The sequence below is a fragment of the Calliopsis andreniformis genome, chromosome 4, assembly GCF_051401765.1.
Source record: "Calliopsis andreniformis isolate RMS-2024a chromosome 4, iyCalAndr_principal, whole genome shotgun sequence".
Lineage (NCBI taxonomy): Eukaryota > Metazoa > Arthropoda > Insecta > Hymenoptera > Andrenidae > Calliopsis > Calliopsis andreniformis.
The window spans coordinates 4138617-4156556 of NC_135065.1; the positions used below are offsets into that span (position 1 = coordinate 4138617).

At 46.0% G+C, this 17940-nt stretch overlaps 1 protein-coding gene across 3 annotated transcripts in view; it reads right to left on the reverse strand.

Annotated features, from left to right (window-relative positions):
* Positions 1-4830, reverse strand: part of Ttk (zinc finger and BTB domain-containing protein ttk) — a 57335-nt gene extending 52505 nt beyond the window's left edge. For all 3 annotated transcript variants that reach the window (XM_076376270.1, XM_076376269.1, XM_076376271.1), the window contains exon 1: positions 4506-4830. The gene's annotated coding sequence lies outside the window, so the exon portion shown is untranslated. The remainder of the gene's footprint in view (positions 1-4505) is intronic.
* Between the last annotated feature and the right edge of the window lie 13110 nt (positions 4831-17940).

Below are 17940 nucleotides of genomic sequence, written 5' to 3' on the forward strand. Positions count from 1 at the left end.
TTGAGTAGCACTTATAAAGTCGTGTCTCGTGGACAAACGCGGTCGGATCCGGATCCGTGGCTGCTTTTTCAGCGATTTCCTACGCAACGTTCCCCGTTCCCATAGACCGATTAAATCTATGCACCGTTGCCGACCCTCCCGGTTAAACGCGATCGCCCCTCGATGCGCATTGCTGCATCGATCACCCCTCTGTTTTTCAGGAAATTTTGCTCCCCCGTTCCTGCGAGCGAGCATTACGAAATATCCGCCGGTGTTTTCAGACCAAATACAATTACTCCAAGAACAATGAATCATATTGTATCACAACAACACAAATGAATTGCAGTTGACGCTGATAATTCTAGTGGCAGATAATTGTAATCGATCACGTCAACTACGATTAATTAGTAATTCGTTTTGATCCCCCACCCCTCGTTCCTTCGTTCTAATAATATTGTCAATCGACCCGGAGACAGTGCTCGCGTTCCACGAATCCGACTATTGTGAGGGGGGAAAAAAAAAGGAAATCGCCTGACAAATCGATCGACGATGGCGACATTAAAGGATTGACCAATAATTCGCCCAGTAACTCGTTATTCAATATGACCTCACGGTTTTTCAATCGGCCACGGGAGACGTGGCAACCTCGGCCGACGTGCAGTGTCGTGCAAACGTATTACGTGCCTCCACGATACTAGACGCAGGTGTAACTAGGGCGCGAAGCTGAACACCCATTTCGCTATATAGTTGCACGGTGTTGTGAAAACAGGTGCACACGTATACCCGATCCTCGCATCGCGACGACCGTCGTCTTTTCGACCGGTCTTGTTGTTGACGATCCACCATCCCCGATGAATCATGCCCAAAGATAAAAAGAAAGGCGTCGGGGACAAAAGAATCGCCGACAGAAATGAAGTCCTTGAATGTTGTTACCCTCGAGGCTTATTGTTACGAGAGTCCGCGTAATCAACACCCCTATAAATTTCATGACGTGTAACGATAGATAATTGGGAGGGTGGTGGTATACCTCATTGTCGAGTGAAATCGCGCAACGCCCCAAAATGATGTCATCGAGAGCTCTGTGGGAATGAAACTGACGAGCGGAGGAAAATCTCGTTTCCTTCTTTATCGTTCGCTAATTGCATGCTCGACGAGTTAAACGTTACGATATCGTTTGTCTGACGTTACGAGGGGGAATTTGGAGCCTGATGCGACTAACGAGATTCATGAGAAAAGTAAAAAGTCGCGATATACATCTGCCTGAAAATGAAAACTGCAGCGGGTCGACAAAAGTGCAAACTACTGTCGGAGTCCGACATTCTTGTAATGGATATATCCTGACGACCACGCAGTCGTAATCCACACACGTAATAAAAGGAACAACGGATGGGGAGTACAGGGAGAGGCGGCACGTTGCACAGTCATCACCGTTACACGAATGCGCAGGCGCACGGACTTTAGATTGTCTACGTGGTTTTTGCCCGTAAAATAGAAATCGGCGACTCGTGCTATCTCCTCAACGAAACCCTTAAAAATCACATCCTACCGACGTCAATTTACTTCTTCGTAATATTTATTAAACGTAATTCGAGATTATCATACACATCCATATGTAAATTGCTTCTGCGTCGAGGCGACTAATCGTGGACAGGAATTAGCGGGTTGCCACGTGAACTTCAACCCTGACGAGATTACGTTTCTCCTGATTCGATTAAAAATGCAAAGACGGAAATTTTCATCCGAGAAATCAATTCTTATTTCACGTATTGCAATTTTCCTTTGTGCGCGAGAAGATGATCTAACCCTCTATTAAAGACGACTGAATAGTTAGAGACCTGCGTTATCGACTAGCGTGTAAAAGTGCGGGAAGTTCGAAGTAGGAGAGGCGAAATCGTCGACTATGAATTAATAAATGGTACTCGTGTAGCACTAATAAATTAACGCGACATTAGCATCACAAAAAGGTAGTTCCTCTGTGCCGAGCTATTTCAGTGAACCCTCCCCCTATTATGTATACGACCACCATCACCGCCACTATAATTCGACGTTTCAACCCCTCGCGGGTACCACGATAAAATCGACACGCTAGTTTAATCAGGAACCCGCAGGAAGTCCCATGTAAGTTCTCATCGAAACACACGTGGGTACGGATACGTCGAGCTTCAGTGCACAGAGCAACACTTGTCGCTCACGAGCAGGTTATATCACTTTTTTTTGCCGAGTGCAACCGTGATTCGTCACAATTTCACGCATGCAGTCATAATTAATATCCTTGGAAAAATTGTCGAGTTACGATATTTTTAAAAAGAAATGAATCGACTTATTAAAATATAATACTACAGTAAAATATATTAAATTTATCGAAGCAGAGTCAATATTCAAAATGGAGTAGCTAGACCAGATAAAGTACCACGTGTTCGAACCACGTGGTTGTTAGGTTATTTCGCTTGGCGGGAGGTCAATAGATGAACGCTTTTTTTCATCAAACTTCCCCACGACAGCTGCCGAAGAATCAGCGCGATGAGTGTAAGAACAAAAAGAACGGAGCGAGAAGAAAGCAAAATATTTTACACCTTGCGATATGAGCCTCACAAGAAGTTTGTACTCCGTAAAAAACGCCTGGCGATTCTACGACGTGCGTCGTAGTAAACTAAGTCCAATCGTTGTTCAAGTATGCCTATATCTTAAAGATAACAACGAATCCCTGTTCGAGATAACTAGACTCTGCGAGTAACGGTAAATCTGCACTTGGAATTCTTGCGTGAAATACAAATTATTCTTCAGTACACAATTTTCAAACTAACGAAATTACAAAATAAATTAACACTTGCAACAAAAGTTGATCACACGAATTTAGAAGGGTACCAAGAATAACAAAAAATTTAAAAATCTACACCTCCCCACACTTTGAATTATTAATTCCACCAGGAATCTACTTCTGCAACTTTCCACGTAAACTATCCAAGACCACTTCTACTAGAACCTGAAAAATACAAAAGCCAAAGGGAAACTACACACGAACCTCGTTTGCAACGCGTCACACAACAGCACACGGCGCACCTGTAACACACCGATCCTACGTCACCGTGTCCTCCACTTTCCACATACATCTATGCTTGCTCATTCACGGTGCATCTCTGCTCGTAAACATTTCGCACAGTTGATCGCACTACCGATCTCCCTCGTCCCCCGAATTCGGTCACCCCGATACGGCACAGGTTACATAATTTTCCACTACAATGTAGCAACGAGTGTTCCAAAGTGGCGCGCGTGCGGTGACACCCGCGTACCGAAAGGCACGTTCTGACACGTGCTCGGTGCCGAGGCTGCGGCACTGATCCGATCTCCGTTTGCAAAGACGAGTATGGTATGTATACAGGACTCACCTGTTATGGTGCGTGGTGGGCGAGCGATTGTGCAGCGCGAAAGGCTGGGGACGAAAACGCGCGGCAGACGGAACGGGGGAAAAATCACGAAGAGGAAGTGAGCACGGTCGGCAGCAACAATGACGCTCCCTCGCGAGGGAAGGAACTGCAGAGGTAGACCGGGGAACGAGCGGCTCAATGAACACAACAAGGGGGAGGATGGTCGGCGGATGGACGAACGAAACGACTCGACTCGAGTCGAGTCAGCCTCGACACCCCGGGGCGTATCGGCGCCTATGGGCAGCGCCATACCCGACCGCGACACACAGTCGAGAAAGAGAGAAGCGACGGCGGGGGGAGAAACGAGGAAGGGGGACGAGGAGGGGAGAGACGAGGCGCACGAGGAAGACGGAGCGATTCCGAGAGACGAGGGACAGAGGAGGGAGAGAAGATTTACGCAACCCTCTCTCGTCGAGCGAAAATCCACGTCGAGAGGCGCACTGTCGTCGATGCGCCGATAAGCCACGTCGTATCTTCCTTACGCGTCTCACTTTTTCTCGATCTTTTTACGAGAAAACTGTTAAACTAACCTCTGCCCCCTTTCACCCCGCGAAATATCCCTCTCCCTACTGTTTCGCCCTCTCCCGTCTGTCTGCTTCTCTCTCTCGTCACGTTAACCCTTCCCACACACGCACGCACGCACACGCACACACATACACATCGCGGCGGCCCCGTAGCGTGCAGGCACGCACACACGCGGCGCTTGGACATGCACAGGGGCCACCAACACACTTACGTGATTCGAATGCACAGCACACGGCAACTACGCGGTGACGACGAGCGCACAATACGACAGCGAAGAAACGAGGGGGCGAATAGAGCGAGAGGGAGGTAAGGCATAAGTGACGAGGGAGAAAGTGCGAGAGAGAAAGGAGAGCGTCCTCTGTGGTGATATCGATTCGTAGGGTAGGCTCGATGGCAACGACCCTACCTGGTTTCGACGAAATCCGAGCCCGAGGCGCGCACCGTGCATTTCTCCGCTTATCGACACCGCCCGGTTTTCCCCGATGACACCCGAGCACCCGTAACAGACCGACCAGTGCTCGGCACACGGTCACGCGCGATCATCTTCCACACTATTGCACCACAACGTCGACTTACCTTGGCATCCTGGGATGCGGCTGTCTCTTCCGACGGGGTGAGAGCCTCTCCACCGAGGATGTGCGACTTTGCCCGTGCAGCGCTAGGACGCCATGTCATCAAGTCGAGGCGCGGACTCGGGGCAAATCGCGCATATACACACCGATAGAGAGAGAGGCGCACGAACACCACGTAGCCGACCAACCCGGTGCCTGCCGTGCTGGGAATTCCTGCTGCGCCACCGAACGGCCGTCACGGAACCTCGCCTACGCCCGCCTAGCGCCACGACCGTGCTTTCCGTTCGTGGTACCCTTCACCGCTTTGCAACGCTCGCAACACCCGCCCGTTTGCGCGCCCTCGTTCAACCGAACCACCGGACCCGAGCCGCGCACAACCTCCCGCAATCCTACCACCGCCACCTACCCACCAGCCCCCACCCTTCACCCTCTCCTTCTACCCCCCACCTTCTCACCCTCCTCGTCACGCACGACCCCCCTCCCTCGCTCCGCGACACCCTCTACTCCCTCGCGCCATCCTGCGCGTTTCGTCCTTCTCGTTTCCCCTCTCTCTCTCTCTTTCTCTATCTTTCTCTCTGTCTCTCCTACTCGCTCCCTTTCTGTCTCGTGCCTTCTACCTCGCTTCCTCTATCGTGGCGAGTCTCTCTTTCTGTCGTTCTCGTCTCTCCCCCCTACTCCTGCTCAGCCCGCAAGGAACGAATCGTGCGCGTTTCGTCTCGTTCTCTCTAAAAGAAGACTCCGTCTATCTTCAGGCTCTGTTCTTCGAGAGAGACCCAACACAGACGCGTTCCCTCGATTCGTCTTTCCTCTTTCTTGCTCCTCACCCTCGATCACCCTCCAAAAAGGGCACTTATTTTCGCCCCTTTGTTCTCACGCTTGTGACCAACTTCTCCTTCTCCCGAAAGAGACCTTTCCTTAAACCTGCCGCCTCCCCCTCGATCCGTGCGCCTTCGCTCCTCGGGCTTCTTTCTCGAACACACCCTCTCCCTCCTCCGCCTCCTAGTGCTACTACTTACGTCGCGTTACTGCGCACTCGTTCTGGCAAAGTCGCCACGAGCTCGTGCAACTACTCGCAAAGCTGTTACCCATTGACGACGTCATGCGCCGCGGTTCCAGCGGTCGCGACGGCCCCGCTTATCGCCGCGAGTATTACTTTGATAAAGGAAAATGCGGGTTAAAGGGGCACCGAGGGCTCCGTTCGGGTTTTATTATTTTTTTTTTTTTTTTAAATAGAGTGGATTACGTTACCGTTCCGCGATATCGAGGAGTTTTATCCCTTGCTTTCTAACGGGCACCGCGCGGATTTCTCAGCGGTTACCGTTGAAATATTTCTGGGGGGTTTCGTCTGAAAGTGTTTACAGGTATCGAGCGCGAGGAACGGAGAAACGTATTCCTTCGGAGTGGGGGTGGGAAACGGGCAGGAACCGCGACGGGGATGGCCGCGTATAAAAATATGGGGGGGTTGAGCGTGAAGAAACCGGGAAGAAATTCACGAACGCGTTTTCGACGCCCGTGGAGGAGGTGCGTCGCGGGTTATACACGCAACCGCGACTCGCGTCTGCGCACTTTTTTCCATGCAGGCTCGCCAACCAGCGGCCGCGCGATAGAGCGAGACAGCAGCTCTCCGCCACGAGGCCGTTTCTCAACTTCTGAGCTGCAAATGTACAAGTACCAACCACATTTGCGTATCCTGGTAGTAGTTTGTCGCTGCCTCGGCTTCCGCTTCGCTCCTCGGGGGCCTTTCGCGGTATCTGTGGCAAGAATCCGTGCGTCGTCACGTTGCCACGGAACAAACGCACCTTCGTCCGATTTCCTCGTCGGATCGGCGTGTTAGTTGGCGCGTGTCGTCACCGGAATATCGTCGCGCTACGCTGACGGCACCTTGACACGTTTACCCCGACACGCGTATTCTACACAGCAATGTCGAAACGACTTCATTATCGGCGCTGCTGTTACACGTCGATCATTATCTCCGATACTATCATCGATTCGACAACGACCGACGTCGTTGGATCGTTTTTTTCCCGCGCTTTTATTCGTAATCCCTTACGGTTACTTCGGTGAGGATGGAAAATAGAAACATCTGAATGAGGCAAATTCAATCGGCGTACTCGACGCGAGTATTTGTGCACGCGAGGCAACGCGTTCCCAACGCGAGGGTTGGTTTTCGATGCGCGGGGCGCTGCTGCGGAAGGATCCCCACGGATCTTTTCGGTCGACTGATAAAAAGGCTTGGAAGCTGCCTTGTCGCGATGGACGAGGCGTATACGGACAAAAAAAGTCGCTGGAAGGGGAAGCTCCGGAGAGTCTGAGAGTCGGGCAGGGGAGAACGGAGGGATCGTCTGTCGGTGGAGGCGCTGGGGTGGGGGCGGTAGGCACGGCGGGGACGATACCGGCGACGGGGTAAAGAGGTAGAGACATACACGTAGCCAAACGTGGGTCGGGGTAAAGGGGAGCTATCGCCGCCGTCACCGCCACCGTCGCCGACGCCACGATGATTTGACTCTGCTCGATACCGCCGCCGCCACGATCACTCGATTCCGCTGCCGCTACCGCCACCGTCACCACCACCGTCGACGCCGCCGCTTTTGCTGTTTCTCTAGTGTCCTTGGTTTCGCTCTAGCAAGACCAGCGTGCTAGTTCCACGTCTCGACTTGCGCGTTTGGAGAAACTCGGCTCTCCTACCGCCTTGCACGCCCACGGCCAGGGCTGTATCGCTCGGGGCTGCACCGTTCATTCTAATCTCATGACCTCCCTGCCATGCGAGCTCCTTCTATGCCCGACTATGTACGACTCCAGATCTCTGCTCGGTATTTTCCTTATCGCTTATATCGAGAGCGTACGTACGAATGACACCTGTCGCAACTGTTTTGTCTTTCGCTTTATCCCTATCCGATAGCTCCGTTATCTTATCGGAAATCACGGTTCTCCTAATTTCTGGCAAGTGTAGCTTTTTTTATAAGTAGAACCGACGAGGTCCCTAGGTTTTATATTGGAAGCTACTTTTTTTTAGTCATCTGTGAGTCTAGTTTGAGATAGGGGGCACAGGGTGTTAAAGTGTAGATCGTTTATCCTCAGCGGTGGGTAGACATGATCCATTCGTCGATGGCCACGACAGTAAGTCCGTGGAACGCTCCTGGAACGTCGTCTCCTCATTCGCGGCTAGAACAGGGCCCAGGCTAGTATCTAGGGAACTTAGAAATCCGGTGGAAACTAAGGCGAGTAGAAGGGATACTATCGGAGGAGGTGGCAGCAATGGCGTCCCGAGTCGCGAGGAGTAGGCAGAGAGGAGAGGGCTGCCTTCGTATAACAGGCAAAAGGGGAGGGCGGAGAGGGTCGAGGGAGGACGGAGAGACAGAGTTGAGGAGTACTACACGTGTCGCTGCAGCGGGGTGTTGACCCCAAATAGCTTTTTTAACGTGACGTAACCACGAAAGGGTTGAGAAACGGCTAGCAACGATGTTCGACGGCCAACCGACTTCTTAGCTCTAAAGTCAAGCCCCTGCCTTGCCTTTAAGTCTCGTGGCCCCCTGTTATATATGTGGCACAACGATCCTTTCATACTCGAAAAGTCACTTGCGCGGTTCTTTACCCGCCATTGCTATCACAATAATGCTACAATAAGAGCGTACCAATTTTCATTCGTCCCATTTCCACCTGACGATTGACATCTTAAACTGTAGAAGAATTCTATGAGAATGTAAATAAAATGAAGGTGAACATTGAAACAGGTTATGATGTCCATTACTCAGTATACCTACCAGTTGCTTCATTGTGCTAGGTCATTGGAAGAATTCCTAGTTTTTCTTGGTACCTTAGTACAGTTAAGAAAAAAATTGAACAGGTTGAATTTTATCGCAAGAAACGTTACTAGTTTTTAGAATCACTTATCCCCTTTTTATAATTTTAGACAATAAAGAGATGAATAAAGGAATTTCCTGTTTGTAAGTGGAGGTAAAGTGTGGATATTTTCGGGTCAAGAATTGTCAATCGCAGCATTTCTTATACGGGTGGCGCAATATGAGAACACGGAAATTTGACGACTGGTTGCGTGGTTATTTACGTTAAGACCACGACGCCTGAATTTGCATTACGATTTACATGCACACGCTTTACCTTCATGGCGTTGAAGGTGGAGTACTGCTAGCCACATGGTCAAGGGTGACAGGTTACCGTATAATTATACCGCGGTTGCAACACTTTCGAACGACTTTCCCAGAAAAATAGTGATTTATAACAAAGTGGAAAGTATAAGACCGTGTTTGATAGTCTTTGTTTAACAAATGGAATTGTTGGAAATCGGTAGCTACTTTTTAGACTGTTATTTGTAGCGACTGTGATAACTATTATAATTATCATTCATATTACATTTTCATTTTTAATAAAATTTCTCATGAATTTATTAGGATTACTATTATTTAATTGATTACTTAAAATAATTAATTGATGAATTGGTAACATTAAATTCCTGCATATTAATTTATGTTTTCATATGTTTTGTAATTTCAACAATATTGAAATATTGATGACAAATATTGACTGCTCGAGGGGCCTTCAATAATAATAATAATAATAACAACATTTAATATGACTCTGTGTCATTAACATAAAATGTAGGATTCAAGTGTAGGCGAAAATATAAAAGAAATCAATCAGCTATAGTGAGAAATGTAAATAAAAAAAGCAAGATATACTTACAATACTAATTAAAAAAAAAACGAATTAGGGAAAAAAGTTGAACCCCACTAGAGTTCAAAAATTCCCCAAAGTAAACTAGTAATACCAACAAACCAAATAAAGGCTGGCGTTAAGATTACTTCTTATCCATAAACCAATATCAACATTAAACTCCGTTTTGATCATCGTCCTACATGCTACTATAAATTCAACCTATACATATACATACGGCATCTTACACAAAAAATGATGATTAAAAATGAACTACTATTCTATTACACTCATCGCAAACAATAAATCAATTGACAACGAAGCACAATAGCGGAAGAAAGATAGTTCATTTTCGACCAGATATCGCAGCTGATTTAGGAAATCTAAATACCGATAGGAGGTTAAGACGACACTTAACCCCCCGTCGCGTATGGTTTCCAGTTGGAACGGTACTGGTATGTCGCAATACAGCCTTATGTGTACACTGTATGTACCTAATTAGGACCATTGAGGAGTAGGAAAGACAGACGGAGACGCTGAATACGGGGCGTCCCCCGTTCCTTTTTATTTCATCATTCAATAATCCAACGCTCCTCGAGGGACACACCGTGTTGTATTCCTCCGCCCTCCATTTGTACAGTTTGTCTCCAGCGAGTAACGGCTCCGGGAACTCGGTGTGTCGAAGGTGGTGTGGAAAAACCGCGCGATAGATACCAGTAGAGAACGAAAGCACGCCTTTCTCTATCTCCTTCCTTAATATCACGTATACATACACGCGCCGCAACACCAGTGACTATCTTATCAAGCCAGAGCTACACCCTGAGAGGCGTAAGCGATATTTTTCCTATTTGCTCCCGGAAAGTACAGTGGTTCCCCGTGCCGATCGACCAGCGACCCTTCCCTAAGGTCAACGTCGGAGTTTTTGAGGTCGACGCAAATAGAAAGGGCGAGATACGGGACCGGCCCTTCGCCTGGCTACAGATCCCGCCGAGTTCCTGACGCGGTCTCGGCTGGACGATTGTTCAGCTCGACGCAGATATCCTTATCCACGGGCGACCGCAAGAAACCACGAGGCAGAAGGAAACGGCCTGCCCCGTTGTTCCTTCCATCCGGCCGTTGCCTCGTCTTACTCGGATTCTCGAGCGAGAACTGTCCGATTAGTACGCGGAGTACCACCTAAACTGTAACTAATGAATAACGGTACCGCTGTTGCTCGACTGTTCCGCCGAGCCATTTCGTCCTTCGACGATCGCGAAGCTTTCGCCGGGGATCGGGTCGGTGCTTCGTTTTGGGAAACGCGAGCCGAGGGAAAGAGGGTGAGCATTCCCGAGGGGGAAGTTGGAATGGAATCGTAGAAGATTCCGTCGTACGATAAAAAGAGTCGGTAACCGTGGAGGCGAGTAACGGCGTGCATACCTTACATATACGTTAGGAAGGGGATGACTCGAAGGGACATTGCTCCCTGGCCTTGCCTGCCCTGCTCTGCTCCGCCGTGTCCAGAAAGGATCCACCTATCGTCCTGCACTCTCACGGCCCTTACGGACCGTGACACCTCGAGTTTGGGTCCTTCCGGCGACAGGCACCTTGCAAGAAGCACTTCCTGTTCGGTTGGCGCAGGAGGAAAGCGTAAAAACGACAGGACGAAACAAGTGCTGGGGATTCGGTTGGGGCATACGTCGATGACATGATTTACTTTCATCACTGGAATGGAATTTTCGGAGATTCGGAGGTCACTTGTTATAGGCTCAGATGCTGTTGCCACTTGGGAGCTTGTAGAGTATGGTAGATATGTTTTTAGGAGAGAATGATGTGATAAATGTGCTTCTACACTTTTATAGTGAGACGTGGTTTAAGACTTATAGAGGGTAATAAATGAGGATCTGAGTTTACAGAGCGCAAGAAATATGTTCATGACTCGATGATTCGAGTTTCTTTTGATGGAACTGCGATGGGGAAAAGGACAATTGCAAATAAATATAGCGAGTAGATTCAATTCAATTCGACTCTTGTTGTAAGCTCGAATTATTTTGGACAAATAAATTTTGCTTTCGTGTATCTTAACTTACGCAAAGTCTGTCAAAAGACATTTTAGCTTTGGTTCACTTAAATTAAGTTCACTCTTTTAAATTATAATAAATTATTATTTCTACTCCTCATTATTTGTTATTACTCCTACTTATTAGTAATGAGCTATTAGCGCCATTACCTTTACTTAGCAAGTAGGTTAATGTTAGATTTGACTTACTCTATTGGTACGACAGATCTGTTCTAGGGAATTTTCTGACTCCATATACTAAAAAGTGAGAAATGTAGTTTTTTCCTTTTATCTGGTTTATGTTCCTAAAAATACGTCTTTTTTTTAATACAAGTATATCATCAATTTAACCAATAGAAGGACCTATTAGAAAGGAACACATAGAACCAATTATAAATTATGTTACTAGCAATGGAATTCTATAAGCGCAAAATATAAGCGTTTCCTCTATATATATCTGTATTCTGTCTCCGTTAAGCCCTCGCGATGAGCACTAAAAACAACAGTAACCTACCAATTGTCCTCGAGAACGTGTTCCATACCGTAAGTTTATTATCAATGAGTAATGAGTGTATAGCGAGGAAACACCGCACAGTACCTTTTAATGAGAAAAGTACTGCTCTTATGCCCCTCTTCTTCCCCTCCACATTTTCCATACAGTTATATATACGTTTTCTACCATCTCATTCTCTCTCTCTCTCTCTCTTTCCCTCTGTCACCCGAGAAGCTCCGCCACGCTATCAGGCGACCGCGAAGCCGCAGGATATTCGAAATTAACTCGCCGCCGAAAATAAAGGGGCTGCTAGAGCGTCTGTCGAGTGGCTTTCGAGCGGACTCGCCACCCCAACAGGTGGTTACGGCTCTTCGACTCGAAGATAAAACTTTCACCCCCGTTGATCGAAGCCGCGGGTCCTCGGCGTCTCGTTTTCGGCCACGAACCTGCCTCCAACGTTTTCTATCCCCCACACGTACACAGTCTCTCCCGCACACACGCACACAAGCTTACACACTGCTCCCTCCGCGTCGCCCTCGCGCTTTACCACCCAGCACGGACTCACTATCCCCGGGCTGCCTTTCAGCTTTTTTCCCTCTGCCTGTTCCCTTTCCCCATTACCTTCTCCATCCTCCTACTACCCACTTACCCAGCTATCTATCCCGTGTACATACCTACGTGACTATCCGCATCCCTATTCCTGACTTCTAAATCTAACCCTAGGTCTAACCCAACCTGGAGGCGCCCTTATACCCAGACGGCGGCGTCATGGATGGGGAGGTGTATATATATCCCCACCACGGCATCCCTCATCGAGGGGTCGTTGATCCCCCAAGGACAACGACCTTGCGTCTGCGGCAGCCAACCGTTCGAACGGTTCTGGGTTCCCGGATTCCTCGATTACCAATATCTTTCACTCCTCGCTTCCCTCCCCCTCCCCTGCCTCCCGTCGACGCTTCTTGCACCCCAACCTTCCTCCCCCCCCCCTGGCCCCACCATCGAGCTACCCTCGCCTCCCTCCCTCCTCCTCCTCCTACTCCACTGTTGGCGACCGTCACACCGTCACCTTTCATTTTCCTTTCCGTTTTCTTTCACTCGGCCCCGGCGGTCGAGCCGGAGCATCTTTTTTCCAATCGGCCAGCTATCAATCGCGATTTGCCACATCCGCGTGTCGGGCGAGAGGAGAGGAAGCGTGCCAGGATGTCCGTGGACTGCGATCCCATTTCAAACGGCTCTTCGCGGCGGCACCAAGGCGATCATAAGCCGACTGGGCGATGCTCGCGCCGCGATAATGCCCGCGCAGATCTGGCAGACAGATTACCCCGTTCAGGGGTCATTGGGTTTATAGAATCATAAACAATCGGGGCGCCTTTTCAAATTGGAGGAGAGTATGAAAAATTCATACGTGCCGTCATCGATATGCATGACTCGACCCCGACCCGCATGCCTCTCCCTCCCGGTTCTTCCCTGGTCTTTTTCAGCGGTCACGCATAGAAATGCTCCGTCAACCGGGGGCCGCGAGACTGTCGAGCGACGGGAAAAGCGTTGCTACTTGAAGGTCGAGAATTTGAGAGTTCGAGAAGCTACTCGTTATGAGCTTGTTACACTCTTCTGTTGGAAATATTTTTTCGTTCTTGTCTCGTGCTGGGATTTGGTAAGGTCAACAGATTCTGTGAGCGACCTAGGTGCTTGTGTTAAGTCGCGAGTTTATATCGAAAGGCTACTGTACTGTTTGTTTTGGCAAAGTCTGGTCGAAAGAGGTTTGAAAAAGTAACCTCTGTCCGATCAAAATATCAAAAATAAAGTTCGTCGTTTTAAACACTTATCATTAGAGCAAAGTGCTTATATACAGTGGAAAATATATTATCGAGATTTAATTCAGGAATGATTTATTGTGCCTCCTTAGATAAGAGAAAGAAGAGATTTTCTTAAAATACTGAGGATACTACCGAGCTTATAGTGAAGAAAGATACTTTAACATAGATAACATTCAGTTCTTTTTCTTTTTGATCATCACCCAATGGTGATTCAGTATTTATACTTTTTTAACCTTTCCTTACTTAAAATCGTTTTTATAGCACAAAACTCGATTTGCATTTTAGTTAGGGTCATTTCGAAAAATATTGAATTTTAAATCGAAATCAGACATGACTGATACCTGGTATGTTAAAACGTGACCATAGTTTTCTAAGTGGGTGGACGGGTGGGTGGTCAAGTACATACGTAGGAACAGAGCTGGTACACATGTATGACATATCTTCACATACACCAGCGAGCGCGATACGTGTAGTGTTGGTTGTGCGGGCGCGAGTTGGGAGGCACGATGACGTAATCTTTGAAGGGAAGGAACAACATCGCTGTTGACCTACTAAAGACTTGACTTTTCTTTCGTTCCTTTTCAGCCCTTTTTTTTCAATTTCCTAGTCTACAGTTTCACATATGAGACGTTGCAATACTCGTTTGCAAATAAAGTGTTCTGTAACAAATTTTACCGTGATAATAATCTTCGCCAAGTTTTTTATGGTTTTATGCTGAAAGTAGCAAAGCAATAAAAACCACGTATTATTATTATTTTTTAAATATTACTTCTAAGAATTCTATATATGTTTCTCTTTATTATTAATTTAACATTGACTTTTTTATTTTTGCACTAGTATTTATTCGTATAAACAAATAAATCACTTTAATTGTGAACTGACGCTGTATATTCAGCAAGACAGCAAAATAAACATTAACTTTGTTAGTTACACATTTTCCAGAAATCTATCAGATTTACCATGGTCTTAAAACTATTTAAGTGTTTCTAATAAATTAATTGATAAAAAAAATAAAAGTTCCACATAATTTATGATTTACAACGACATCAAAATATTAACAATTACCCTAGACTAATCTCTTTCCCGGACAATAGATTTTTTGTACACGCCAAAAAAAGCGCAAGTTTTATGACGGAGAAACAGGTGGAAGGTATCATTGTCAAATTTAAGCGCCTTTAGCCAACCAGCCTGGAATAATCCCCAGCTCACGTAGAACGCCCTTACCCGTACAATGCCAGTTTGGGTCTTTTTGAATCGAATTGAAATTGACTTTGCTCCTGCTACCTGTCCACTTTCTTACCTGTGCCCTCTTAGGGTGAAGAGAGGGACAGGGCATGAAAGGCAACTCGAGGGACGGAGAGGCAGCAACGAACAAAGGGCGTATTCACGCGTCAGAAGTCACCACAGCGTAACGATAGGGTGGTCCATGGAGGGACCTGTAGGACCCACTTTGGTATTTCTGCGGCATAGCACTTGTCGCGCGTTTATTCTTCCCCGCTTTACGTCTACGTGACCATCGCTAATGTACACTGTCGTTTAGAAAATATCTTGCGCACTAATGTAAATGCAGTGATAGCATAACCTATGCCTGATTCTATGCGTTCCTTTTAACTCTGGGATTGATTATATTGACAATGACTTTGGGGTTTACCTCAAGGTGTTTTTTCTGATGATTTGATGTTTAAAAAGTGAACAATAAAACAAAAGATTAACATATGTTTTCGATTTTTTCATATAGATGTTAGGGAATTTCCCTAACATGGAATAAATCAGTTTTGTCAACATAGGTAATACATCAACTTTAAAACCCACTAGTAAATACCTAGTGGAAATTAATAAATACATATTGATTACAAAGAATTTTACTGTGTATTTAAATTAGATTAAAAATTCGTGAGTATATAAGACAATATGAATGTTGAATTCCTTTTAAGTGTATTATAATTATACACAAGTTATCTATTTAGATAACGTGATGAAACATATACTACTGGGAAATCCCCCGGAATGTGTCAGTGATACCAACATAACAAGTGAAATTTACTATAGTAGGTATTATTTTAGCGCGTATAAAAAAATACCAATATGACAAAAAAATTCCCTTACAATAAATCAGTGATACCAACATAATACTTAAAATCTACAATATACTTTCTGCAACTTATATCATTTACGACCCAGACCATTTTTGTTTTTAAATTATTTTCTGCTTTGTTTAAAAAAGTTAGGGTAGCATATATAGCAATTAAAACTGTTTGATGACATTCTAGAAACTTGGAAGAGTGTTTAAAAATTTTTTTTGAATCTTTTTAAAGTTCAGAAATATAACAAAAATTTACATGGACTCAGTTTGCAGACGCTACCAGTTAAAATAAGGGTCCAGACGAAGGATTAATATTATTTCAGCATATAAAACAATATTAAATCTTTTTTTAGTCACTACTCTAACTATTAGATTATATACTAGAAAATTTCCTAAAACGAATCAGTGATACCAAGACGACAAACAGAATCCTGCACAAAAACTACTTTCCTCGTCTGAAACAATATCAACGCCGTTTTTCAAGAAGCACCGTATATAATCAAGGATAAATCTCGAAAGTATCGCGCTCGTTAAGTTCCAGGGACGTAAATTCAGCGAAGTAAACGAGAAACTCGGCAGCCAGTGGCTATGTAGCTTCTCGGTTTGCTTCGGACCAGTTGGACGTCTCCCGCTGGCTATGGCGTGTCGGGGTGGTTGCAACAGGTTGTTGCTGTAGCAGCACCATCACCAGTAACAGCGGCTCCCTTTGGTTCACCAAATAACCTGACTAGCCGCGGCGCGGGGGGAAATCCTTTAGAAGCGACACACTCGTGGGGTCCCTATAATTATTCAGATACTTTCTCTACAGGACCCAGGTCGAAAGTGATCGAGGTGCGCGTACCGTTCGAAATTAATTTATTCCTGTGTGTACGTTTTACCGTTACGGGTGACAAAATCAGGAACATCGCCGCCGCTGCGCCGCGGCCTCCAGTATCGTCGTACACGCGATACCACGATAAGGAAATATCTCTTTTATCTTCCTTTATCGCCCTTACGGAAGGGCATTGCCTCAGAGGCCCACTAAACACGTGTACGACGTTTCGCTGTATCTCGGGCTCCTCGATCTCCTCGATGGAGCGGTAACGAGCGCGGTGGCCGTTTTCCCAGAGGATCCTCTAGCCAACCTAGCCTGAAAACAAGCCTAACCTAGACTTAACCCTGGCCGTGGCGATAGCCGCAGAGAACACGGAAGAATCCACGATGCGCCACCCCGCGCCGTGAATGCTCGCGGGTAGCAGAGCCCCCATAAAACGCGGAGAAGATGAGCAGGATGCGGTGGACGTAGCCTGACGTAATGCAATGTGGGAGCGGTGCTGTGCGAGGGGTCAATGGCCCCGTTCCCGACGACCACCAACAACCCCGTGCAAGTCAGAGAAGTCTCGGGACCGTTCCTGGGAAAGTTTCACTTCACCCTACACTGTTTAGGTTTCCATGTCGTCCGCGTGTAGAGGCTCAGTTACGCCTACGAATTTTAAATACCATCAGCGAGCGGAGAAGTTCGAGCTGAAGAGCCGACGACAGAGCTCTTGAGAGATCGGATAACGGAGAAATCGAGGCGATCGATAATCTGTTCGGGGATTAAGGAATTACTTTGTTATTGTTTTCTTTTCGAGTTTTCGAGTTGGGTTGTGCAAGATTGTAGGTCAGGAATGCGAGTGTAATGGAGTTGTTATTATTATATTATTATGTTTGATTGAAAGTAATTTGACGATAAATGTTCTTAATGATCGAGGTACTTTAACGAGTGTCGGATAATAATTTATAATATTATTTGATTGAGACGTTCACTGTAACGGTTTCTTCCAGCTTCTTTTTTTTTTTTTTTGAGGAGTATACACATTTAAAAGATCGATTTTTAGGGGAATTCTTGTTATTGTGCACATTTCGAAATTTTTTTGACTGAGGATATTATATAAATGAATCTTAATATTTACAAATTTTCAATCAACATTACCTTCACGTAAAATAAGAACATCCTTGAACCATGCTGAAATTTAGTTATTTCTAATAATATACTACCATTTAATTTAATTTAATTAAAAATTTGTTTAACTTTAATTAAAAAATTTAACTTGAATACTAATTTTTATTTGTCACGTTCTTTCCCCTTCACTAAATTTCTGCTATTGTTTAAGTTTTAACCTCTCTTTTGACTGCTACCGTATATTTGATAGTGAGTTATAAAGTAGAAGTCATTAATTTCCATTCAGCCTTCCTACCTATAACTATTCTCTTTAAATTTTTCATATTTCTTACTTTTATTTCCAATACAGTGAAAACTTTATTCTCTTCAAAACTTCATTATTATATAAAAAAATAAAAAGGGCGCGAAGAGCAACAAAG